This window comes from Pleurodeles waltl, chromosome 1_2, assembly GCF_031143425.1.
Source record: "Pleurodeles waltl isolate 20211129_DDA chromosome 1_2, aPleWal1.hap1.20221129, whole genome shotgun sequence".
NCBI classification, from domain to species: domain Eukaryota; kingdom Metazoa; phylum Chordata; class Amphibia; order Caudata; family Salamandridae; genus Pleurodeles; species Pleurodeles waltl.
Window position 1 is genome coordinate 332,697,086 of NC_090437.1, and position 26,802 is coordinate 332,723,887.

The following is a 26,802-nucleotide window of genomic DNA, read 5'->3' on the forward strand; positions in this document are numbered from 1 at the left end:
TTTGCACTCCCCAGGATTGAACAGTGGGCATGGAGGCCCCTCGTGGATCTGGCGTCGTGCACTCATCTAGCTGAGGTGCCTCCCCTTCCCCCTGAGGTGCCTGTAGTTTTGCTATCTGATGCCCCTGCAGTGTTCTCTCCGTTAGAGTCAGGTATCCTGTGTGGGCTTTGCCCATGTGATTTGGGTCCAGTGGTCCACGGACAATGCCTGCTACAATGCTCGGACTTGTACATTTCTGTATATAAGAGTTTTTGATGTGTATATATATTTTTTGGCAGTATTGCAATATATTTCAATGTTTAAAATCATTTCCTTTTGTCTTTGCATTCTTCCGGGGGGTTTGGGGGGTGTAACTGTGATGTATTGCTATGCATTGATGTGTGTGTTGTAGTGGGTGAGGGTGGGAGTGGGTGTGTTGCGTATGTGTGTCCCCGTAATTTTTTCCCTCCCCCCGCCCCTGTGTCGTAGGTGCAGTACTCACCGTTGTCTTCCGCGCCGGCGTTCGTGGTCCTGGTAGAGGAGCAGGAAGACTATCGCTGGGAGTATGTGGAGTTCGGGTTCCATGCTGTCCTGATTCCTCGTGGGGTGTATGGGGGTGAGCGTTTTCCCTTCGAAATGGCTGTTTCCGCCGTGTTTTTATAGGCGGGGCTACCGCCCCGGAAAAGGTGGCAAATTGGTAGGTTGTGATACTGTGGGTGGTACATTGACTCCCGCCTGTCTGTTGGCGGTGACCGCCGCGCTGTTTGTTTGTACCACTGTGGCGGTCGGTGTGTTAAAGTGGCGGTCTCTGTTGGCGGTTACCGCCTCGGTCGGAATTCCATTTTTTTTACCGGCAGCCTGTTGGCGGTTTTGCCGCCGCCGCTTTAACACCGACCGCCAGGGTTGGAATGACCGCCTTAATGTTAGTTCGCCTAAACTTGTTTTGTCTCTTTGGGCAATCCTTGGTGATTCTGTATCTTTAGAACTTTATCTTGGAATTGTTTAAATAACTCTGAGCTTAAGTTTGTACTGAACTCACTTAACTTTTTTCCTGACTGGAGTTTTCCTTGTATGGCCAAATTGGTCATACTATGTAACTTAATTGATTTGTAATATGGTTCTACCACATCCAAGCAGGGTCCAAAGATCTGTTGACCTCTTTGAGCATTGAATCATGAGAAGGATGAAAATGCTCCAGCAGATCTGGTAGCAGAGGAAAGGTTTGTCCCACAAGGAGGGAGAACCATTCAAGTATAGTGTTCGGGAGATAGGACTGGCCCCATGCGATTGCCCTGTCCAAAATCTGCCCACCGTGAAATTCTGTCTGATGGTCCATTCCGCAGACTGATTTGGTTCCAGCATTGTACCTCCAAGAGATGGATGTGTGAGTATTGATAGCGTTTTGCACTTGCATTGCTTTTCGCCTGAAGATTGATGTAAAGTATGATGTTGTGAAGTGTTTTGCTGAGTTGTCGTAATTAATAGATTGCAATGCTTGTTGCTAAAAATGTCCGTGGTTGTTGTTGTTGATGGGTCTGTCATGGCCTAGGATCCTGGGATAACACACAAGTGTAGAAGACACATTGTCTGCAGTGAGATACTTGTCATGAGACGTCATTGACAGTGTGTTAGACCTGACATGCCTTAGGGTGGTCACCCCTAACTTTTTGCCTACCTTCCTCCACTTTTTGGACTCTGTCTTTGCTGGCTTTTAGACTCTGCGCACTTTACCACTGCTAACCAGCGCTAAAGTGCATATGCTCTCTCTCTTTAAACATGGTAACTTTGGATCATACCCAATTGAACTGTTTAATCTACTTATAAGTCCCTAGTAATGTGCACTGTATGTGCCTACGGCCTGTAGATTAAATGCTACAAGTGGGCCTGCAGCACTGGTTGTGCCACCCACTCAAGTAGCCCCTTTACCTTGTCCCAGGCCTGCCATTGCAAGGCCTGTGTGTGCAGTTTCACTGCCAATTCGACTTGGCATTTAAAAGTACTTGCCAAGCCTAAAACTCCCCTTTTTCTCCACATAAGTCACCTCTAATGTGTGCCCTAGGTAACCCCTAGAGCAGGGTGCTGTGTGGGTAAAAGGCAGGACATGTACCTGTGTAGTGTACATGTCCTGGTAGTGTAAAACCCCTAAATTCGTTTTTACACTACTGTGAGGCCTGCTCCCTTCATAGGCTAACATTGGGGCTGCCCTCATACATTGTTGAAGTGGTAGCTGCTGATCTGAAGGGAGTAGGAAGGTCATATTTAGTATGGCCAGAATGGTAATACAAAATCCTGCTGACTGGTGAAGTTGGATTTAATATTACTATTTTAGAAATGCCACTTTTAGAAAGTGAGCATTTCTCTGCACTTAAATCTTTCTGTGCCTTACAATCCACATCTGGCTAGGTTTAGTTGACAGCTCCTTGTGCATTCACTCAGACACACCCCAAACACAGGGTACTCAGCCTCACTTGCATACATCTGCATTTTGAATGGATCTTCCTGGGCTGGGAGGGTGGAGGGACTGCTCTGACACAAAGAACTGCCACACCCCCTACTGGGACCCTGGCAGACAGGATTGAACTGAAAGGGGGCCTGGTGCACTTCTAAGCCACTCTTTGAAGTCTCCCCCACTTCAAAGGCACATTTGGGTATAAAACAGGGCCTGTGCCCTACCACTACAGACACTTGCTGGAGAAGAAACCTGAACCAGAACCTACATCCTGCCTAGAAGAACTGCCTGGCTGCTCAAAGGACTCACCTGTCTGCTTTCTACAAAGAACTGCTGCCTTGCTGTTGGCCTGCTGCCTTGCTAAACTCTTGTCTGGCTGTAAAAGTGCTCTCCAAGGGCTTGGATAGAGCTTGCCTCCTGTTTCCTGAAGTCTCAGGACCAAAAAGACTTCTTTCTCTCAACTGGACGCCGTGTGCGCCAAAAAATTCGACGCACAGCTTGTTCTGCAGTGAGAAATTCACTGCACACCGATCCGGAAAGACGCCGCTCGACGCCTACGGCGCGACCGGAACTTCGCCGCATGGCCTCGCCTGGACAACGCCGCCTGACTTCCAGAGAGGAAATCGACGCAACGCCTGCCATGAGGAAGAAAATTTCACGCACAGCCCCCCGGAACGACGCGCAGCCGGTTAACAAGCCTAGGATTCCATGCACAGACCCTGGGACGTCTGGTAATCCCACGACCCACAGAAGGAGTCGGCCCGCGTGCCGGAAAACGACGCACGTTTTCCCCGAGTGAAAAATAATGATGCAAGTCCGTGTGTGAAGGGGCGAAATCGACGCACACACCATTTTTCTTCCCGCAGAACGACGCATGTCTCCCCGTGTGAAAAATAACGACGCAAGTCCGTGTGTGAAGGGGCAAAACCGACGCACACACCATTTTTCCACGCATCTCCTCCTCTGCGGCCCTCTGCGGATATTTTCCACTCCAAACCAGGTACTTTGTGCTTGAAAGAGACTATGTTTGCTTTTTAAAGACTTAAGACACTTTATATCACCCTTCATTGATATCTCTACAAATTCTTATTGCATCTTTTATTGTGTTGATCTACAAATATCCAGATAAATATTATATAGTTTTCTAAACACTGTGTGGTGCATTTTTGTGGTGCTATATTGTGTTATTGTATGATTTATTGCACAAATACTTCACACATTGCCTTCTAAGTTAAGCCTGACTGCTCATGCCAAGCTACCAGAGGGTGGGCACAGGATAATTTGGATTGTGTGTGACTTACCCTGACTAGAGTGAGGGTTCTTGCTTGGACAGAGGGTAACCTGACTGCCAACCAAAAACCCAATTTCTAACACAGTGCCACTAGTTTTCCTTGAATGAGTGTGAGTTTTGTTTGCATTAAGTGAATTCTGAGGGCCCATGGAGGATCTGTATCTTGCTGGTCAAGTTTCACTCATTGCATCATTGTGAAAGCTACAGCCGGAAAGTGTTTCTCCGTACGCTTTAAAGTGTTTCTACCCTGAAGTCTGCAGACGGGTTGTTGGTTTTTGCTTGCAATATTTTTTATTGTGTGTTTGTGAGCGATTGTGTGAGAGACAATTGCGATGCTACCGACATGCTGAAACCAATGAGTGTGACTTCATTGTGTGCCGTGCTGGTATAAGTCAGTTGGTGTAAAACCACTACATTAGTGGTGGACAGTGCCGCATTACTATTAGTTGAGAACAGTGAGAGAAAAGGTTTGTGGTTTTAAAGGTACTTCCTGATTTGATTAAAAGGTTATTGTGAATAATTGAATTTAAATAAAAATGAAATTTCTTAAAGCTTTAAAGAGTGCGATAAAAGGAAATGTGTTTATTCCAGTTAGAGAGGGTATGGATACTCCACCAGAATGTACTCCAGGTCATTATTATCCTCTGTTACATGATTTCATGCATATTTGTGGCTTGAACAGTGGTGCAAAATTACTGGAAAAGAAGGTGCTTCAGCATTTTCTCGCTGTAGAACTTTTAATCTGAGAATTCTAGACAATCTGAGGTGAGTACTGCATGAGATGAAATCGCCTCCAAAACCCGCACAATTTTATGCCCTTAGTATTTGGGAACTCATAGCATGAGAGAAAATGACAAATAAATTTGAGCACAGAATGAAGAAAGCAATCAAGACATTTGCAGAGGCTAGATGTAATGCAGAACAGAAAATGTAGAGAGCAGATATAATTGAGGGAGTCAGAATGTATCCAGCTATTTCAAATGAAGATGATGAAAGCACTAGACCCAAGACTAGGAAAAACAGAGGAAAGGCAGAATTGACAATAGATCAAAAGACAGCGACATATGAAAGTGATTAGGATGATGAGTTTATAAATCAGATCTCAATGAATCGTCCACCTCCATACCATTCAGTTGAGGTAGGAGTAAGGAGTGTAGCAGTGTAAAATGTAACCCCAAATGTGCCTACTGCTCCAGTTGCATAGACCCCAAATCAGATAGTACCAGGTGCACCTGCAAATTCAGTGACACAAATTACTGACACAAATCAACTAGTTCAGAATTTTAATACAGTCACTGTCACAGGGGGTAAGTGTTTGAAAAGTTTCAGCACTCAGTCCATCATCTTTTTGTGATGCTATGTTTGCCCTAAGTGGCAAACGTATGCACAGACGTGGGTCCCTTGCTCTCTGAGTGACTGGATTCAAGCTAGCCTGGTTGATGAGGGGTGATACCCCGAAACCGATTCCAGGATGCTTTTTTCTGATCCAGTGAGGACCTGGCCTGGGATTCTGGCCTGGACGGTTCTCATGGGGAGCAGGATTAAGACTGATTTGCATATGGCTGCATCCAAACTGGAATGGCATGGAGAGCAAACAAACTGATGGTTTAAACCCAGATCTGTGACTGGGCATGAATGCTTAATTTGGTCACATTCCATCCATATTTGTTGTATTCACAAATGATTACCTGAGACTGAGGTAAATACCAGTGGGGTGGTACAAGCAGACAGAGAGATCTGTGAAACTTTCAAAATGCCTGTAAGAGGTTTGGAACACATTGTTTGACTTTGTGGTTCCAAATGATTCATGGACTGAATGCAAGGTGAATGTTGATTGGCCTGATTGTGAACCTCAATGAGATCTAGTAACAGGTGCACCATCTGAAGAAGTGATGAAAAAGTATAATCAGGTGATTGAATTTCTGAAAAACAAGATACTGCTTGGCAGAAGATTGCATTTGTCACCCTAATTGGGAAGGGTATGCCACTAGATTCAAACTAGCCTTGCTGAAGAGGGATGATACCCCAAAGCCAGTCCCAGGATGCTTGTTTCTGGTCCATGAAGGACCTGGCCTGGCAATTCGGACTGGACTGCTCCAATGGGGAGCAGGGTTAAGACTGATTCACATATGACTGGGTACAAACTGGAATAGCAAGGTGAGCAAAAAACTGATGGATTTAACCCAGATTTGTGACTGGGGATGGATATTTGATTTGTTCCGCACTCCATCCATCATCTGCTGTTTTTGCAATTGTCACCCTAAGTGGGAAGGGGATGCCCAGACGTGAGTCCTATGCTTGCTATACCACCATATTCAACTTAGCCTGGCTGATGAGGTGGTTACACCCTGAAACTGGCTCCAGCATGCTTGTTTCTGGTCCAGGGAGTACCTGGCTAGCCTGGCTAATCAGGGGTGATACCCTGAAACTGGTCCCAGGATGCGTGTTTATGGTCTTGGCAGCAGCTGGCCTGGCAGTTCAGGCAGAAGATTGGCAGGACAGCCCAGGAGTCAAAGGAGTCGATTCATGCTTGTTATGAAAGATTGCTACAGGCTTTCAAACAGTATAGTGGTACAGAAACAATGGAAGCTAAAGATATGGGTCATTTTGTGTTCAGATGCTTGCAGGGAATGAAGCCAGATATAAGTGAAATGATTCAGAACAAAAACAACTTGATTTGTTGACAGAAATAACCACTTGATGAAATTCTGTGGTATGCAGAAAAAGTTGAAAGAGAAGGTAATGGTAATGCAATTGAAAGCTGCACAGAAAGTTAGTCAAAACATGCAGATGATGATGAACACTGTTGATATGCAAGGAGTGACACAGCAGGTAACAAATGCTGTCCAGCCTACAGTTAGAGGACATGGTGTTCAGGTAGATAAAAGTGAAGGTGTGATTGATGTCTTTGAAGAGAATTAATCTGTGTCATGCATGTGGCAATTAGGGTCATTGGCGGTGGGAATGTCACTTTAATAATGTGAATAACAAAGTACAGAATACTGGAGTTGCTCACATACAAGTCAATAATCAGGTTGAAATCCAAAGAGTTCAAAGACCCAGAGTACACAATGTGGATGTGTCCCCAGGGCAGCAGATGCAGGTACCGCAAGCCCTGATGGCTCAACAGCAAATGGTTGTTCATCAACAGAATTTAAATCAAATTGCTAACAAAACCGTGATCAGGTAGTATCACAGTTTTTTCCCTAAGGGATTTCAGTGATGAGGAATATTCAGAAATACTTCACGCTGATAGCTCAGATGATGAAGAATGCATGACAGGTGCATCCTTTGAAATAAATCAACGTGGTCCCTATATAAATGTCAACACTATGGGCCATGATGTGTCATTCCTAGGCGACACTTGAGCTATACGTTCCACTGTTAGAACAGCAGAAGTGCCAAACGTGCCCCTTTCAGGAAAGAGATTCCAGGTTGTAGAGTTGCAAATAAGCAGTTAACCAATGCTGTAATAGAGTATGTCCCTGTAAATAGAAGTTCATTTGAAGATGAACATCAGTTAGTGGGCTTGATTCAAGTCCTGTAAGTTTACTTGGATGCAACCACTGTGTAAGCTAACCTGTTCTATTAGCTGCACACCCGAGGAATTGCAATCCAAACAAATGAAGATGTGCCCTATAACATTGTGAAGCAGTAGCCGAGTGTCACATTGTACCCACTGTTGAACTGTAATGATTTGCCTGAAGATTTAAAAGACAGAGGGGCATATTTATAATGCCCTAGTGCTTCCTTGCGCCACATTAACGTCATTATTTTTTACATTAATATGGCCCAACGAGGCCGGAATCCCTGCGCCGTATTTACAGAGTGGCGCAATTGCGCCACTGTGTAACCATTTGTGCTACAATATGCCTGCGCCAGGCATAATGTATGCAACGGGGGCGTTCCCTAATTAGGGGAGCCAGAAAAATGGTGCAATGAAATCCATGAGATTTCCTTGCTCCATTTTTTAATGTACTTTTAATGCCTGCTCAGAGCAGGCGTTAAGGGGGCTTCCATTTTTTAGAATGGGCCCCTATATACTCTGCAGGAGTAGCGCCAATATTTTGGGGCTACTCCTGCAGAGTACATCAATAGCATCATGAAGAATGATGCTATTGACCCCTACCTTGTGCCATGGTGCACCGTATTTTAAATACGGTGCACACATGGTGGCGGTAGGGGGGTGCTAAGGGGCACAGGGAAAGTGGTGATGCACTCTGTGCAACGTCACTTTCCATAAATCTGGTCCATAGTGACACCTGAGGTTTGGGATTTTTCAGAAAAGGACATAGGACTCAAAGGAGTTCAGCCTATCAAAATAACAGTGAAGCCAAAAGCAATGTATCCAAAAACACCCCCTTATATCATGACACCCAAGACAACTACAGGAATTACTCCCCTGACTAATAGATTAATTGAACAAGGTATTCTGAAAGAGAATATGGGAAGTCCTTGTAACTCTCCCCTTGTAGAACAGCAGAAGTCCAATGGAAAGTAGTGCATAGTCCAGGACTTGAGAAAGGTCAATGACATTGCTGTTCCATGTTGTCCCGTGGTACCAAATCCTGTAGTGATTTTATTCCAAATTCCATGTGAAGCAGAATAGTTTACACTGATTGATTAATGTCAAGCTTTTTTCTCCATCCCATTACATGAGGAAAGTAATTTCCTCTTCACATTCAAACTCGGCAGTTGTTTCTTGGCATGGTGCCAAACTCATCAAGGGTATACTGAGAGTCATTCGATTTTAAAACCAGATCTTGAAAAATAATCTAGAGTACCTTAAAATGCCCTACCACTCAGTTTAAGTGTAGTACATAGGTGACTTACTGGTTGCATTAAACACTCAAGAAGCATGCAGAAGAGACACAATTGCTCTTCAACATCCTTTAGGAGAGAATGGACATAAGCTTTACCTAACAAATTACAATACTGCAAGAAAAAAGTCTAGTACTTAGATCACCACATTGAGAAAGGAATGCAGAAAGTATGCATAGAAAGAATCTCAGCAATAATGAAAATGAATCCCCCTGCCACACAGAAAGAAGCCAGAATGTTTCTGGGAATGGTTGGCCACTGTTGCCAGTGGACTTCAAACTTTTCCCTTTTGGTCAAGCCTTTACAGAGGCTGGCACACAAATATGTGTCTGATCTGGTACCATTGGTTGACAACTGCATATGTGCCTTCAAAGAGCTGAGAGAAAGTCTATGCAGCTCCCTGGCTCTGGGAATGCCTGATTATAACACATTTTTTCTTTGTTTTGCTGTGAGGGGATGGATGTGCTCTCTCAGTTTTTACACAGATGCATGGAAATGCGAACAAGCCAGTGGCTTATTTTTCTGTCACACTAGATCCTGTTGCTTCGGTGCTGCCTGGTTGTTTAAAGGCAGTCGTTACTCGGAGGTTATCATCGAACAGTGCGAAGGCATTGTCACGGGTCGTCCACTGAACCTTTTTTATTGCCCACTCAGTGGAAAGTCTGTTAACCTGAACCAAGACCCAATATTTGACCAGTGCGTGTTTGACTTGCTATGAGCAAATCATCCTTTCTTCTCCAAATATTAATCTCAAGAGATGTATTGTTTTGAACCCTGCTATGTTAATGCCAAATCCAGCTGAAAATGCTGATGACTGCGTGGATGAGGTTGAGCATGACTGGCTTGATGTGACAGAACTGTGCACCAAGCCAAGACCTGACATTCAAGATGTTCCGTTAACTGAAAATTACTATGCCATGTTTGTTGAAGGCTCCTTTTTAAGAGATAAAGATGGTACCCTGAGAGCTAGTTATGCAGTTTGCACAGTCTCAGGTGTGATTGAGGTCAAATTGATAGTTTTCACTGTCAGTATCGGTTTGGTGTTGTTTATGATTTCGGACATTTGTGGTCCCCAAGAGGGTTTATGACCTCCTCTAGATCCTCTATCCAAAACAGTGATAAGATTTACAATCTGTTGAATCCATTACAGTTGCCTGCAAAAAATTGCTGTCATTAAATTTAAAGCACAGAAGAAATCTACTGACTATGTAACATTGATTAATACATATTCTGATGAACTGGCAAGATATCGTGCCCTACGTAGCACTTTCTTTAATGGAGAATGGAATAATGAGACAAGTCAAAATTTTCTAATAACTGCTGTTGATATATGGGAAAAAGTTAAAAGGTTGCAGGAAGAAGTGACATAAGAAGAGCAGCAAAGTTGAGTTAGAGCAGAATGTGTCAATAGAAAGGAAGATGATATTTGGGTTTCAAATGATGGAAGACCAGTGTTGCCAAATAGCTTGTTGTCAGCAATGGCTAGATATTATCATGGAAAGGCACATATAGGTAGAGATGCAATTATCAGAACATTTAGGCAGACATGATTTAACCCCTGATTCAGAATGATTGCAGAAGCAGCGTGTCACACATGTGGCATATGCCAGCAGACGAATGTAGGAAAACGCACAGTTGTTTTACTGAGTCACATAGGTAGATCAGGAGGAACGTTCAACAGGATGCAGCTAGATTTCATAGAGCTACCTATGTGCAATGGACTGGGGTATGTCTTAGTCATTGTATTCATTTTTTCACACTGGGTTAAGGCCTATCCAACCAGACAATCAGGAGCAAAGCTGTTAGTTAGAGAACTGGTTCCACGTTTCAGATTCCGACTACTCTAGAGTCAGACCAAGGAACTCATTTCAACAGTGAGTTCCTGAAATTGTTGTGTGTGGCATTATAAATTAAACAAAGATTACATGGCTGCTACAGCCCTGACTGGGTCATGGTGAAAAAGCACGTCAAGAAAAACATGCTTGGAACCACGTTGGGGAGATCCTCATCAAGTGCTTTTGGTAACCACTACAGCTGTGAAGTGTCCTGGTCTCCTTAACGTGGGCCATGCTAACCACACTCATAAAGTTCCAGGTCCCCTAGATGAGATTGCACCTGTTCCAGAAAGGTCGGTTACAGTGAGTGAGAGGGATCTGGTTAGTTATACTGTTGGCAGTGGACCAGTGGCTGCTACAGCAAAAGTGCGGTCTGAAGGGGGCCTAAGCAAGTCAACAACAGTGGATGGTACAGAGGGTCAAGACAGAATCAGTTGAGTCATACGAGTTTGGATGTTGATGAAGGACCAGTCACTATAGAGAAAAGAGCTGTATCAGGAGAAAATTGTCCTAAAGAGCACTCAGTGCCAGCTGTACAAGTGCCTCTGACTATTGCTGAGGAGACTGAAGGATCAAGTCAAAGTGACAGTAATGCTGAGGGCTGAGGCAACAAAATTTCAAAGAGGAAGATAGTACCAGGTTGAAAATACTCAGCATCTGAATGGTCATATTTTGCTGCAAATGACTGGAAGAAGGAATTTGCAACCATTTGCTTTAAAAATGTAAATCCAGTTCAATATTCTTGAATTTGAAATTGCAGTGGAACTGAACTTTAAAATGTCATTGCTGCCTGATGAACAAAGACATTATGGCCCTGATTTAAGAGGGCCTAGTGCCACTTTAGCACCACCTTGGCATCAGTTTTTGACGCCAAGGTGGCGCTATGGAGGCCTTTTCCCCACGCCATTTGCATTGCACCACTTTGTAACCCTTTGCTCTACATTATGCCTGCACCAGGCATAATGTATGCAAAGCGGGCATTCCTCGTTAGGGAGCCGAAAAATGGTGCAAAGATCTCTGGGAGATTTCTTTGCATAATTTTTTGGGCCCTTTTAACGCCAGCTTAGAGCAGGCATTAAGAGGAGGCGCACCATTATTTACAATGCGCCTAATGGGCTTTGCAGGATTAGCGTCAACATTTTTTACTAGCGTAAACAATTCTGACGCTAGTTCCCTAACTATAGCCATGATGCATCATATCTTAGATGCAGCGCACACATGGTGGTGTCAGGGAGGTGCTAAGGAGTGCAAGAAATGTGGCGCTGCACTGGGTGCAGCACCATTTTTCTTAATTCTGGCCCTATATTTTGTAAGTGATTATAAGTGATTACGAGTTGTGCCTTTATTACAGACATTTGAACTTTTAGTAGAAGCTTTGAACATTTGCAAGTGGAGAAAACTCTTGATGGACTTTCTAGAAGATCAAGGAACTTTTGTGAATAATTGAATTTTTGAAAAGACTATTTTTGATCATTGCTTTGCTCACAAAAAACAAGGACTGAAAAGAGACAGTGATATATTAAAGCAGTTTTGAATTTTTGATTTTTGAATTCAAACGTTTGGTCTGAAATTAGAGAACTCATGGAGTCAAATAGAAACAGAAGTAGCAAATCCATACGTTTAGGTTTAGTGGTAGTGACATGATTATATTATTGCTCATTGGATTGAGACTGCCCGTAGCAAGTGATTCAGAGAAGATTACATCCACAGGTGCCCCATATTTAACAAATCCCATTGCAGATCAGAACTTCCTGTACAATGATGAGAAATATTTGCACACTGATGGTGATTTATCCACAAATGTGTATTATTAAATTGCTATGTGAGTATGTAGATACCATAGAAGTAAAAGATTGCTACGTATGTACACAGTTACTTTCATCAGTAAGTATAAGAATAACATACCATAGTTCACCCCACCCTATGGAAATTCCTATGATTTGTTGTTAACACTTTTGTATGAGCAGGAATATTATCAATACTTTTATTCAAATTATGACCTGGTGTTTCGAATTGTTCCCGTCATGAAACATTTGAGCAATATTGCAAACTTGAAAAACATTGACACAGTGAGAGGTGTCTTTGAGTCTACATTTACATTTGGTACTGTTTATGCCCACAAGAACAATTTGACCTGCGTAGCTTTACAAAATTGGGGAAAGTATGAAGCACATTCAGTAGCTGGATATCAAGGATCCCTGGGCTTAAATTGGCAGCTTGTAGGGGAATTATGTGTATATAGACCTCGATCAAAGACTGAGACACATTTTGTAGAAACTAGTGAATGTAGACGTGTTTTTGTTTAAGAGTGTATGGACCTTTACATTGAATGGAGAAGACCCACCATACCAGCTGTTTGTTTCATTTGTGGTAAGATTGTGGAAAGAATGCCTATTATGAGCTGTTGAAATGTGGACCATTTTAATGATCCAGTCTGGGATGGGAAATCAAACACCAGAGTCAGAAAGGAGCTAGTGCTTTAGAGAATGTAGGAGATATTTTCAGCGCCATAATACCATCAGTAGGTGTGATCTTGAATAATCTCAAGATTAGGAAGTTCTCAACAGTAGGAGATATGTTATCTACTGACACTGCAGGTGCCATATTGTTAATGACGAATCAGATTGTTGTATGAACTTTGATATGTCGATGTCCTGCAGAACTGTGATCAGAATCCCATCAGAATCCAGACAGATGCACTGTAGAACCCTTACAAATGAATACCCCGTATGCTGTGCCCCTTAGAGATGTATTTTCCTCTCTGCTTTTGCCCCTTTGAAATGCTTTGCTGAGGCTTACAGATTTTCTTCCTAACCCTTACAGAAGACTCTTGTCCGAGCTTCTGACATGCTGACTTTTCCCCTTTTTACCTACTCTTTGCCCATCTTAGTTAGTAACCTGTTGCCTGAGATAACCTTCTTTCAAATTAATTTTGTACTTTTTGTTGTTTTTGTCTTTTGCCTGCATGTATTCCACCCCACACATTTTCTTCCCTGATTGGTTAACTGCAGTGTTTCCCTGTGCTCAGCTAAATTGAACTTTGATGATTTGAACTGCCTTAATGAATTTTAAAACTAACCAACATTTATTTTCAGTACATCAAATTATCTTATTGATGTTTTTTGTGGTCTTTGTAGTGTGCCTAGTTCTCCTAATGTTGGTTTGCCTAAACTTGTTTCGTAGCCTTGGCCAACCCTTAGTTATTCTGTATCTTTATAACTTTATCTTGCAAATTGTCTGCATGACTCTGAGCTTAGGTTTGTAATAAACTCCCTTAACTTTATTCCTGGCTGGAGTTTTCCTTGTATGGCCAAATTGGTCATACTATGTAACGTCATTGATTCGTACTAAAATTTTGTTGTATGGTTCTACCACATCCTATGCAGGGGGCAAAGAATTGTTGCCCTTGTTGAGCATTGATTCCTACAAAGAATGAAAATGCTCCAGCACCATGAATTCTCCTCTTTACTTTGCACCACTCCACTTTACACTACTTCACGCCTCTGCACCATTCCACTCTGCACCACTGCACTCTATGCCACTACACACTATGGCCCTCATTATGAACATGGTGGTCCGTTCCGCTCCGCCGGTGGTGGCGTTAGAAACCGCCAACAGAGGAGAGGGCCGGACTGCCAAATAATGAACCAATGGAAGCACAGGCATCCCGCGAACCATCCACCGCCAGGAGAGGAGTCCCGCCGCCGATGGCAGAGTCCGCCCATAGGCTGTCGGAAATGCCCAACCCGCCCATCAAATAATGAACCACCATTCTGACGCCAGTTCCGGGGTGGGAACCACCACCACACAAAGCCAGGCGGAAATTAACCAAATATAAGGAACCACGCACCAGAGTCCCACAGAACGCGGGACTCTGGTGCGTGGTTAGCACCAGCACCATAGAGAGCTGCAGATCATGCCAGCCCTGTTCCTTGCAATATACCTCCACGGCCGAGACCGCTGATGAAGACGACCATGGTAAGTACAGCAACCTACGAAACAAGGGAGGAAAGGGCACAGTAACATACCCACCCACGCCACCAACCCTGCAACGCCCCCCAACCCTTCACAGCAGCACAAGTCATACACCCCACAGCAAGAGGTACTTACCCGACACAAGGCCAATCCAACATGACCATAGTACATACAAATGCCCCACACCCATAACAAATTAAACAAAAGACCAGGGTTCAATGGCGTGCAGCCCAAACACAGGCCACACAGAAACTTTAAAATGAAGCTCAACGAGCCAAACAGTCTAAACAGGGCCAATGGCCAGTCCGTGTCTCGACTATTGCAATGGGCCACAATGGCCCTAACCTGACTCCCACAAGTGCATGGTACTCCACCTCATGGGGCACCATATGGGCATCCAGGCACCTCATGGAAGAGGGGCAGGGGATGGTGGGGGTGGGGATTTTCGACTGGGGTGGGCCTTTGACTTTCTTTTGGAAGGTGGGCTTGTCCTTTGAAGGGGGTGGGGCTGTTTGGAATGGGTGGAGCTAGATGACCTAGGCTCAGGCCGGGCCTTTTTCCTATCTGGGGAAGGGGCACAGGAATGTGAAGGGCGGACAGGGGTGGGCTGTGATGTGGAAGGAGCAGAAAGGGCAAGGAGGTGGGCACGTTTGGGGACAAGACGTGGTGGGCCAGTGGGCTGGAAGAGAAATAGTTTCTTTGGAGCAATTGGGGTGGGTGTGGATGAGGGTGTGGTAGTGGAGGCAGAGGGAGTGGATGTATGTGGTGTAGGTGTGAGTGTAGTGGGTGCAGGTGACCGCTCAGTATGCTATTGTGTGGTTGATGTCTGATGGGTTGGTATCTTGGTGCGTTTGTGTGTTTTTGGAGGAGGGGGGTGGACACAGTGGGAGAAGACAGACAGCTAGTGTGGACGTATGTTGTGTGTGCGTCTGCAAGTCTGGTGAGTGTGCTGCAGGTGTCGACTACAGTAGTGATGGTGAGTGCAGGTGTGGTGTATGGGATTCATGTATGGCTGTCTGCTATTGTGGTGAGTGCAGGAAGAGGAGCAGCAACAGTGAGTGAAGGTGCAGTGCATGAGGGTGTGCATGTAGAGGGGACAGACAGGGAGGCGGAAGAGGTGGGCACACTGGGGAAAGTGGACGTTGTTGTGTGTGCAGGTGTCTGTTGGCTGTGTGAATGCTTGTGGTGGGAGGTGTGGTGCTTGTGTTTTGAGGTGTGTTTCCTGTGTGTTGATGTGCTTGACTGGGTGTCTGAATGTGTGCCTTGGACGGGTGAAGGGAGTGGGGTGCTGGAAGGGGTAGAGGAGGTTGAGGGGGGTCGGAATGGCCAGGGAAACCGACTGCCATCCAAGAGGAGACCAGAGCCTGAAATGATCTCTGTAGGGCTGGCACAGCACCGCTAATGCCATCCAGATAGGCATTAGTGTGCTGCACCTCTAATGCTAGCCACTGGATGGCATTGACAATGGTTGTCTGCCCTACAGAGATGGTTCTCAGGAGGTCAATAGCCTCCACTGTGAGGGAAGCAGGGCTGACTGGGGCAGGGGAGATGGTGCCTGGGGTGAAGGAGACGCCCACCTTTCAGGGTGAGCGGGCACGGCAACTCAGTGGGGAGCAGAAGGGAGGGCGGTGATGGAATGGGGGAGGTATCAGAGTCACTACCTCCTGTGATAGTAGCCTCCCCCGTGGTACTCCCCTCACCCCTGGGCGTCCGTTGTCTCTGCCTCGGAGAATCCGTGGGCCGCTGCCTCCCCACTTGCCAGTGCCTCAGCTCCCTCGTCTGATGTTGATGCTGTACCAAGCCAACACAAGAGAACAGGGATGGGGGACAAAACAGGAGAGAAACTTGTAAATAGCTGAATGCAGGTACATAATGGCCAGACTTACACCCACCCAGGAGAAACACCCAACAGGCAGCACTATTCACTATACCCATGGCCATGCCCCTCACTACTGACCTGAATACTGCCCTACACCCATACCCTGGACTACCTCGTATCTAAGGAGGCGACGTATGGGAGACCTGACAAAGACACCCCTACACCCCTTGGGGAGCATAAAGTAGCTGGACACCAGTCAAAGTCCCTGCCTCTAAGCAGCATGAACCCTAATGCACACCCAGACATCCTTCCAGACTGAAGTATGTGAAATAAGTACTCACCCAATTATGACTGCTGTGCAGCCTTCAAGCGCCCATCCAGGTCTGGGTACGCCACCGCCAGGATTCGTCGCATGAGGGTGGTCAGTGCCCGACGGGCACCCCTTCCACATTGGGAGGACCTCCCTAGCCGGGCTTTAGTGATCTTTCGCACCCAGCACCGCAGGTCCTCCCACCTCTTTTTACAGTGGGTGCTCCGCCGGTTGTAGACCCCCAATGTAAGCACCACCATGGCAATGGCATGCCAATGTGCCCTCTTCAGGTGGGTGCTGACCTAAAAGGGCGACACACAATTGGAACACAGAGGTCAGGTACTTGCACGATAGGAACAGCTGGTTAATCGTCCACTATGGGACGGACAATACTCTCAGACTTACAGGACAGTCGCACACAGCATGCCATGCACCATGGCCCATGCAGGCTCAGAGGTGCACACATATGTCCAATCAACACCATCCATTACACACACACAGTGCCCCCCAAACCCAGACTCACCTGTACCTCTGGCCGTCCATACAGTTTCGCGTACAGGGGCAGGACCCTGTCAACTAGCTTCTCCAGTTCCTCCTGGGTGAAGGCTGAGGCCCTTTCCCATGCAACACGAGGCACATCCATAGCCAGAGGCAGGTCACAGCAGTATACAGAGTGGAGTACCTGTCCGCACGAGATCAGGGAGTCAAGTGATCAAACGATGATGAACACACGTACGTTCCGCGGCGGTATGAACCGTCACCGCCAGCGGCGATCATGATATGCCAGGATTCCCCATTGGCATCCATGTTAGCCAATGAGGGTGCGAACAGCGGTAAACACCGCCTAAAGCTGTGACATCAACCGCTAGCGGTATGAGGTCACTTCCACAACGAAGGGGCAGATCTACAGTGGGCAGACATTTTGCCATCACCTGCGCATCTAGTATTTATTACTACTCACAATGCAGGATCTACTAGCCACATGAAGCACCTAGGCCTCTGTCCATTCAGTATACTGTAGTAGCACACATGATTTACTCTGTTCCAACCTTGTGATGTACATGTATATCTGTCGGGTAGCAGTTATTGTTGAGACACTACAATGAACAATGCAGTGAACAAACGATGACAAGTGTGCCTATGTATGTGTCTTCATCACTCCTTTTTGTAACCCCTCGTAGGTCCAGACCCATGTGGCGAGGAACGGCACCATCGGTGTACAGACCACTTGTGGATATGGGGACCACAGTGGAGCGTCAGATCATAATAACTTACAGACTCCACATGCAACTATTCAGGACCTTTGTGTATTACTGGATCCTGCACTAACTCCTGGAAATCGTAATCAGCATGCCATTCCAACTGAAGTGCAAGTGCTCTCCGCACTCCATATCCTAGCCATGGGCTCATTTCAAGTGACAGTGGGCAAGGGGGCTGGTTTTTCACAGCCAATGTTCAGCATGGTACTGACGAGATTTCTGAATGCATTTGTCCGACATTGCAGTCCTATGTGAGGTTTCCCCAAAGTGCTGACCTACCTGCCATCAAGTCTGAATTCTATGCCTTTGCCAACATACCCCATGTGATAGGTGCCATAGATGGCACCCACATACCGATCATTCCCCCAAGAGTGAGTGAACAGGTGTACAGAAACAGGAAGAACTTTCACTCCATGAACATCCAATTGGTATGTGCTACAGACTAGTACATTTTGCATGTGAATGCCATGTTACTAGTTCAGTCCATGATTTTTTTGTGTTGAGGAACAGTAGTGTGCCACAGAAGATGGAACAACTTCAAGAGGACAGAGGGTGGATCATAGGTAAGTGTGCCTGTCAGTAACTGACACATTGTAGAAAACAGCCTGTCTGACTAAGGGTCATACCAATGACTACTCTGTATTGCACCATTTTCTAGGTTATTCTGGCTATCCGAACTTGAGTTGGCTCCTGACACCAGTGAGGAATCCCAGGACGGATGGAGAGAGGAATTACAATGAGGCCCATGGACGTACTAGGAGGCTAATAGAGCGAACTATAGGTCTCCTGAAGACTAGATTCAGGTGTCTACATATCTCTGGGGGTTCCCTGGCCTATGGGCCTGATAAGGTGTGTAGAATAGTGGTGGCCTGCTGCATGCTGCACAACGTGGCAGTGAGACATTCTATCCCCCTCCTGGAGGTGGAGGGTGCTATAGGTCCTGATCAGCTACCTAGGTGAGGAGAGTGATGGTTATGATGAGGAAGGGGAAGATGCCAATTCCAGGAACCAACTGATACAACTCTACTTCGAGTAACTGTGTGGGACTTAGACCTGTCATTGGGGTTAGTGACTACTGCTGTCAGTGTGATCAGTCATATGGGGGGGTTGGTAATGATAGGCGAAACATGGCCCACTTCTGCATGGTACTGACTGAAAATACACGCATTTCCTCCTTGCCACCATATGGGCACACAGGACTCACATCATGCACAGATTTGACAATAAAGTTGTTCTCTGCCAGTTGCATCCATACTCCACTTGTTTCACAATTTAACACAGGTGATAGTGTTTCTGGTGTGAAAAGTGTTTTATTGGTTGAAGTGAGTGAATTGTTGCAGAGTTAATAGTTGGAGGGGGCCTTGTTCTTAGCTGGGGTTCCAGTGCCATAAAGTGGCCTGAGGGTCCGTTTGGGCGCCTGCTGTTGGGCTTTATGGGATGACATGGTAGGACCTTGTGTTTCCTGTGTGGGTAGTTCCTCGGATGTGTCTCCTGCTGCTGGGGTGATCTGATGCTGGTTGCCTGGTGCTGTTGTCGGGGCCTCCTGTCCTGTGTGGGTGTCAGACTGGTGTTTGACCAGCTGCAGCAGTGCTCCTGCTGTGGTGGCCATTGTGGCATTGTGCTCTTTCCATTGCCCCATGGCCTGTTGGTATTGGTCCTCCTGCCTCCTCTCACTGTGCTCCAGGGTGGACACAATCTGTGCCAACCTGTCATGGGTATGTTGGTAGGCCCCCATTACCTCAGAGATCATGTCCTGGGCTGCTGCATCCATCCTATGGCCTCCTCCCTGGCCCGCTGCGAACCCTTGCACTTGCACTTGCCCTAGCCCCCTGTGCCTGTGTCCCCTGCACAGGTCTGGAAGTACCACTTGTACTGGGATCCACGCCTTCCTGCATGTTGGGAGTGGGAGACTGTGGCCTCTGTACCTGTGTTCCACCAGTCTGTGCCCTGGTTAAACTGGTGTGGGTATGCCTGCCCTGGGCTGCTGGTCTTGACTGGGTGGTAGGGGTGACAGTGGTTTCCTGGGTGGGGCTGCTGCATGGTGAGAGTCCAGGACTGTGTGAGGGGCCTGCCTGCTCATCCGTGTCCAGGGATCCTTCACCTGTGTCCACTAAGGTGCCTTGATCTCCAGGGGGCGCATTTGCACTCCTTGTCCCGTCCGTGTTGGTGGCATGGATGGTGGTGCCGGTTGGGGGACATAGACATGTCTGTTACATCTACATGAGCTTTTGGGTGTACAGGGCTGGGCTATTTTGTGCTGGTGTTACTTTCAGTGGCCTGCCAGGGTGCATTTGTGAGGTTGACATTGCATTTTGCGCCAGTGTGGGGTTGCATTGTGGTGGGGGGTGTTGTGCCATTGTGGGTACGTGCAGGGTGGGTGACTGTGCACAGGGGGAGGGATGTGGGCCTGTTAGGGGGTTTGTGGTCATTCAGGGGGCTAGATGTAGTGGCTAATGCCTGGGTGGGGTGTAGGTCCTGGTGGGTGTGGGTGGGGTGGTGCATGCATTACAGGTGTGGTAGATATGGGGTAATTGTAGATCACTTACCCGAGTCCATTCCTCCAGTGAGCCCAGTGAGTCCCTCAGGGTGCAGGATGGCCAGTACCTTTTCCTCCCAGTCAGTGTAGTTGGGTGGTGTTGGTGGCGGTCCTCCCTCAGTCTTCTGCACTGCAATGTGGTGCTTTGATGCCATGCCCCGGACCTTCCCCAGCAGGTCATTCCATCTCTTCCGGATGTCTTCCCTGGTGCGTGGATGGTGTCCCACCTCATTGACCTTGTTCACAATGGTCTGCCACAGCTCAATTTTTCTTGCGATGGGTGTGTGCTGCACCTCGGCCCCGAATATTTGTGGCTCCACCTTCAAGATCTCATCCACCATGGTCCTTAACTCCCTTTCGGTGAAGCGTGGATGTTTGGGGGGACATGGTGAGTGTGGGGAATGGTGTCAGCCCTGGGAAGGAGGTTGGGGTGCTCGTTCTGTGGGTCGGTGTGTGTGTCCTGTATGCTGGCGTTCGCTGTCTGGCTCTGGTGCTCTCCGTCTTCTTTCGTCCTGCTTTCATTGCAAGGGATTGTGGGGTGTGTCTGGGGGTGTCTTATGGGGTTCTGGATGTGTGTCAGGTGTGTGGGTGAGACGCCTATCCAATTTTTGCACTTCTTGCTGTTGAATCCACTTGCCACCCGTGGTGGTCGCAGCCGCCAATGGTCGTCCGGCCTCCACTGTCCGCCGAGGTGATTTGTGCATCATTATTTGGAGGGCGGGATGTGGGTGTGCTTGGCGGTGGCGGGGTGGGGAGGTCCGGAATTCCCGCTGACAGAGTCATGGCGAGGAGTGGTGGACTGGTGATTTTTGGCGGGGTTGGGTTTTTCGTTCATTATATGGCGGGTTTTCATTCACCGCCAACGGCGGGATTCTGTTCACCGCCGACACGGCGGACGGCGGTCTTTCCCGCCGTGTCCATAATGAACGCCTATGTCTTTCTTCTCTAGCCAACGGTAGGTCGCTCCCCCTGCCGCTGCAGCTCCTCCAAGTTCCCGAGTTCCTGTGTTCCTGAGACCCACCTAACTGTAAGTACCCCCCTCCTCCCAGCCCCTCGCCCTGCCCCGCGCCACTCACCTTCTCTCCTGCTCCTGCTTCTTTTCCTCCTCTCTGTCTCTTCCTCCTCGCCCCCCCTCTGCAATCTTCTTCTGTGTTCTTCTGTTCTTCTGTTCTTCCGGTCTTCTGTGTTCTTCTTCTCTGTTCTTCTCGGTGCTTCTGTGTTCTTCTCTGTTCTTCTCTGTTCTTCTGTTCTTCTGTTCTTCTGTTCTTCTGTCTTCTGCTCTTCCGGTCTTCTGTTCTTCTATTCTTCTGCTCTTCCGGTCTTCTGTTCTTCTGTCTTCTGTTCTTCTGTCTTCTGTTCTCCTGTCTTCGGCTCTTCTACCTCCTCCGTCTTCTTCCCCCGAGCCTGCCCTCCTGCTCCTTCCTCATCCCCCTCCCTCACTCGCCTCCCCCTCTCTCACCCCTAGCTAACCCGTTCGCTATCTACCTCCCTCACTCCTCCTATCTTCCTATCTCTCTAGCTCCCTATCTCACTATCTAACTCCCCCACTCTCCACCTCCTCCTACCTACCTATCTGTCTATCTATCTATTTCCCTATCTATCGACTTCTCTATCTACTTTCTCTATCTATTTCTCTATCTCTCCCCCCCTCCCGCCACCCCCTCTACTACCTATCTCCCTATCCTCTCACTCTACCTCTCTCCCTCACCCACCTCTACAACCCCCCCTCCCCTATCTTCACAACCCTACTCCTATCTCTCTCCCTAATCTCCAAACCTCCTAACACTCACCCTCCTCCACCCTAAACCCCCTCCCCCAGCTCCTCTCACTCTACCTGTCCCCCCCCCTCCCTCGCGCTTTCCCGCCGCGACCTCCTGCACGCCCCCGCCCCCCAGCTCCCATTCGCCCCCAGCTGACCCCTCCCCCCCCCTCCTACCTCTTATGGCGGCCGCTGCGCGACAGTGGTAGCGACCCTTGACCCAAGGGTAGGTCGCTCCCCCTGCCGCTGCAGCTCCTCCAAGTTCCCGAGTTCCTGTGTTCCTGAGACCCACCTAACTGTAAGTACCCCCCTCCTCCCAGCCCCTCGCCCTGCCCCGCGCCACTCACCTTCTCTCCTGCTTCTTTTCCTCCTCTCTGTCTCTTCCTCCTCGCCCCCCCTCTGCAATCTTCTTCTGTGTTCTTCTGTTCTTCTCTTCTGTTCTTCTGTTCTTCCCTTCTGTTCTTCTGTGTTCTTCCGGTCTTCTGTGTTCTTCTTCTCTGTTCTTCTCGGTGCTTCTGTGTTCTTCTCTGTTCTTCTCTGTTCTTCTGTTCTTCTGTTCTTCTGTTCTTCTGTCTTCTGCTCTTCCGGTCTTCTGTTCTTCTATTCTTCTGCTCTTCCGGTCTTCTGTTCTTCTGTCTTCTGTTCTTCTGTCTTCTGTTCTCCTGTCTTCGGCTCTTCTACCTCCTCCGTCTTCTTCCCCCGAGCCTGCCCTCCTGCTCCTTCCTCATCCCCCTCCCTCACTCGCCTCCCCCTCTCTCACCCCTAGCTAACCCGTTCGCTATCTACCTCCCTCACTCCTCCTATCTTCCTATCTCTCTAGCTCCCTATCTCACTATCTAACTCCCCCACTCTCCACCTCCTCCTACCTACCTATCTGTCTATCTATCTATTTCCCTATCTATCGACTTCTCTATCTACTTTCTCTATCTATTTCTCTATCTCTCCCCCCCTCCTGCCACCCCCTCTACTACCTATCTCCCTATCCTCTCACTCTACCTCTCTCCCTCACCCACCTCTACAACCCCCCCTCCCCTATCTTCACAACCCTACTCCTATCTCTCTCCCTAATCTCCAAACCTCCTAACACTCACCCTCCTCCACCCTAAACCCCCTCCCCCAGCTCCTCTCACTCTACCTGTCCCCCCCCCCCCTCGCGCTTTCCCGCCGCGACCTCCTGCACGCCCCCGCCCCCCAGCTCCCATTCGCCCCCAGGTGACCCCTCCCCCCCCTCCTACCTCTTATGGCGGCCGCTGCGCGACAGTGGTAGCGACCCTTGACCCAAGGGTAGGTCGCTCCCCCTGCCGCTGCAGCTCCTCCAAGTTCCCGAGTTCCTGTGTTCCTGAGACCCACCTAACTGTAAGTACCCCCCTCCTCCCAGCCCCTCGCCCTGCCCCGCGCCACTCACCTCCTCTCCTGCTCCTGCTTCTTTTCCTCCTCTCTGTCTCTTCCTCCTCGCCCCCCCTCTGCAATCTTCTTCTGTGTTCTTCTGTTCTTCTGTTCTTCCCTTCTGTTCTTCTGTGTTCTTCCGGTCTTCTGTGTTCTTCTTCTCTGTTCTTCTCGGTGCTTCTGTGTTCTTCTCTGTTCTTCTCTGTTCTTCTGTTCTTCTGTTCTTCTGTCTTCTGCTCTTCCGGTCTTCTGTTCTTCTATTCTTCTGCTCTTCCGGTCTTCTGTTCTTCTGTCTTCTGTTCTTCTGTCTTCTGTTCTCCTGTCTTCGGCTCTTCTACCTCCTCCGTCTTCTTCCCCCGAGCCTGCCCTCCTGCTCCTTCCTCATCCCCCTCCCTCACTCGCCTCCCCCTCTCTCACCCCTAGCTAACCCGTTCGCTATCTACCTCCCTCACTCCTCCTATCTTCCTATCTCCCTAGCTCCCTATCTCACTATCTAACTCCCCCACTCTCCACCTCCTCCTACCTACCTATCTGTCTATCTATCTATTTCCCTATCTATCGACTTCTCTATCTACTTTCTCTATCTATTTCTCTATCTCTCCCCCCTCCCGCCACCCCCTCTACTACCTATCTCCCTATCCTCTCACTCTACCTCTCTCCCTCACCCACCTCTACAACCCCCCCTCCCCTATCTTCACAACCCTACTCCTATCTCTCTCCCTAATCTCCAAACCTCCTAACACTCACCCTCCTCCACCCTAAACCCCCTCCCCCAGCTCCTCTCACTCTACCTGTCCCCCCCCCTCCCTCGCGCTTTCCCGCCGCGACCTCCTGCACGCCCCCGCCCCCCAGCTCCCATTCGCCCCCAGCTGACCCCTCCCCCCCTCCTACCTCTTATGGCGGCCGCTGCGCGACAGTGGTAGCGACCCTTGACCCAAGGGTAGGTCGCTCCCCCTGCCGCTGCAGCTCCTCCAAGTTCCCGAGTTCCTGTGTTCCTGAGACCCACCTAACTGTAAGTACCCCCCTCCTCCCAGCCCCTCGCCCTGCCCCGCGCCACTCACCTTCTCTCCTGCTCCTGCTTCTTTTCCTCCTCTCTGTCTCTTCCTCCTCGCCCCCCCTCTGCAATCTTCTTCTGTGTTCTTCTGTTCTTCTCTTCTGTTCTTCTGTTCTTCCCTTCTGTTCTTCTGTGTTCTTCCGGTCTTCTGTGTTCTTCTTCTCTGTTCTTCTTGGTGCTTCTGTGTTCTTCTCTGTTCTTCTCTGTTCTTCTGTTCTTCTGTTCTTCTGTTCTTCTGTCTTCTGCTCTTCCGGTCTTCTGTTCTGCTATTCTTCTGCTCTTCCGGTCTTCTGTTCTTCTGTCTTCTGTTCTTCTGTCTTCTGTTCTCCTGTCTTCGGCTCTTCTACCTCCTCCGTCTTCTTCCCCCGAGCCTGCCCTCCTGCTCCTTCCTCATCCCCCTCCCTCACTCGCCTCCCCCTCTCTCACCCCTAGCTAACCCGTTCGCTATCTACCTCCCTCACTCCTCCTATCTTCCTATCTCTCTAGCTCCCTATCTCACTATCTAACTCCCCCACTCTCCACCTCCTCCTACCTACCTATCTGTCTATCTATCTATTTCCCTATCTATCGACTTCTCTATCTACTTTCTCTATCTATTTCTCTATCTCTCCCTCCCTCCCGCCACCCCCTCTACTACCTATCTCCCTATCCTCTCACTCTACCTCTCTCCCTCACCCACCTCTACAACGCCCCCTCCCCTATCTTCACAACCCTACTCCTATCTCTCTCCCTAATCTCCAAACCTCCTAACACTCACCCTCCTCCACCCTAAACCCCCTCCCCCAGCTCCTCTCACTCTACCTGTCCCCCCCCCCTCCCTCGCGCTTTCCCGCCGCGACCTCCTGCACGCCCCCGCCCCCCAGCTCCCATTCGCCCCCAGCTGACCCCTCCCCCCCCCTCCTACCTCTTATGGCGGCCGCTGCGCAACAGTGGTAGCGACCCTTGACCCAAGGGTAGGTCGCTCCCCCTGCCGCTGCAGCTCCTCCAAGTTCCCGAGTTCCTGTGTTCCTGAGACCCACCTAACTGTAAGTACCCCCCTCCTCCCAGCCCCTCGCCCTGCCCCGCGCCACTCACCTTCTCTCCTGCTTCTTTTCCTCCTCTCTGTCTCTTCCTCCTCGCCCCCCCTCTGCAATCTTCTTCTGTGTTCTTCTGTTCTTCTGTTCTTCCCTTCTGTTCTTCTGTGTTCTTCCGGTCTTCTGTGTTCTTCTTCTCTGTTCTTCTCGGTGCTTCTGTGTTCTTCTCTGTTCTTCTCTGTTCTTCTGTTCTTCTGTTCTTCTGTTCTTCTGTCTTCTGCTCTTCCGGTCTTCTGTTCTTCTATTCTTCTGCTCTTCCGGTCTTCTGTTCTTCTGTCTTCTGTTCTTCTGTCTTCTGTTCTCCTGTCTTCGGCTCTTCTACCTCCTCCGTCTTCTTCCCCCGAGCCTGCCCTCCTGCTCCTTCCTCATCCCCCTCCCTCACTCGCCTCCCCCTCTCTCACCCCTAGCTAACCCGTTCGCTATCTACCTCCCTCACTCCTCCTATCTTCCTATCTCTCTAGCTCCCTATCTCACTATCTAACTCCCCCACTCTCCACCTCCTCCTACCTACCTATCTGTCTATCTATCTATTTCCCTATCTATCGACTTCTCTATCTACTTTCTCTATCTATTTCTCTATCTCTCCCCCCCTCCCGCCACCCCCTCTACTACCTATCTCCCTATCCTCTCACTCTACCTCTCTCCCTCACCCACCTCTACAACCCCCCCTCCCCTATCTTCACAACCCTACTCCTATCTCTCTCCCTAATCTCCAAACCTCCTAACACTCACCCTCCTCCACCCTAAACCCCCTCCCCCAGCTCCTCTCACTCTACCTGTCCCCCCCCCCTCGCGCTTTCCCGCCGCGACCTCCTGCACGCCCCCGCCCCCCAGCTCCCATTCGCCCCCAGCTGACCCCTCCCCCCCTCCTACCTCTTATGGCGCCCGCTGCGCGACTGCGCAGCGGGCGCGCCCAGCGGGCACGCCGCTGGCGCGCCAGAGGCGCGCCAGAGGCAAGCCCGTCTGCGCCCGTCCGCGCCTGGCCCGTGCCCAGCGCCACGACCCCTGGTCCCCAGCTCCCCCAAGCCCCGCTGATCCGCTACGACCCCCCCACCCTCCACGCCCTCAATCCAGGGCGCCCCAAAACCTGCTTCCTTGCTCACCCCAAACGCACCCATGGACCCTTCGCCTGCAACTCCTGCAAACGCATCTTCCACCACGCAACTACCACGACCACAAGCCCACGCGCCATCAACCACCTCAAGTGCATCCTGATCAACGCTCGTTCCGTCCACAAGCACGCCGTTGAACTTTGG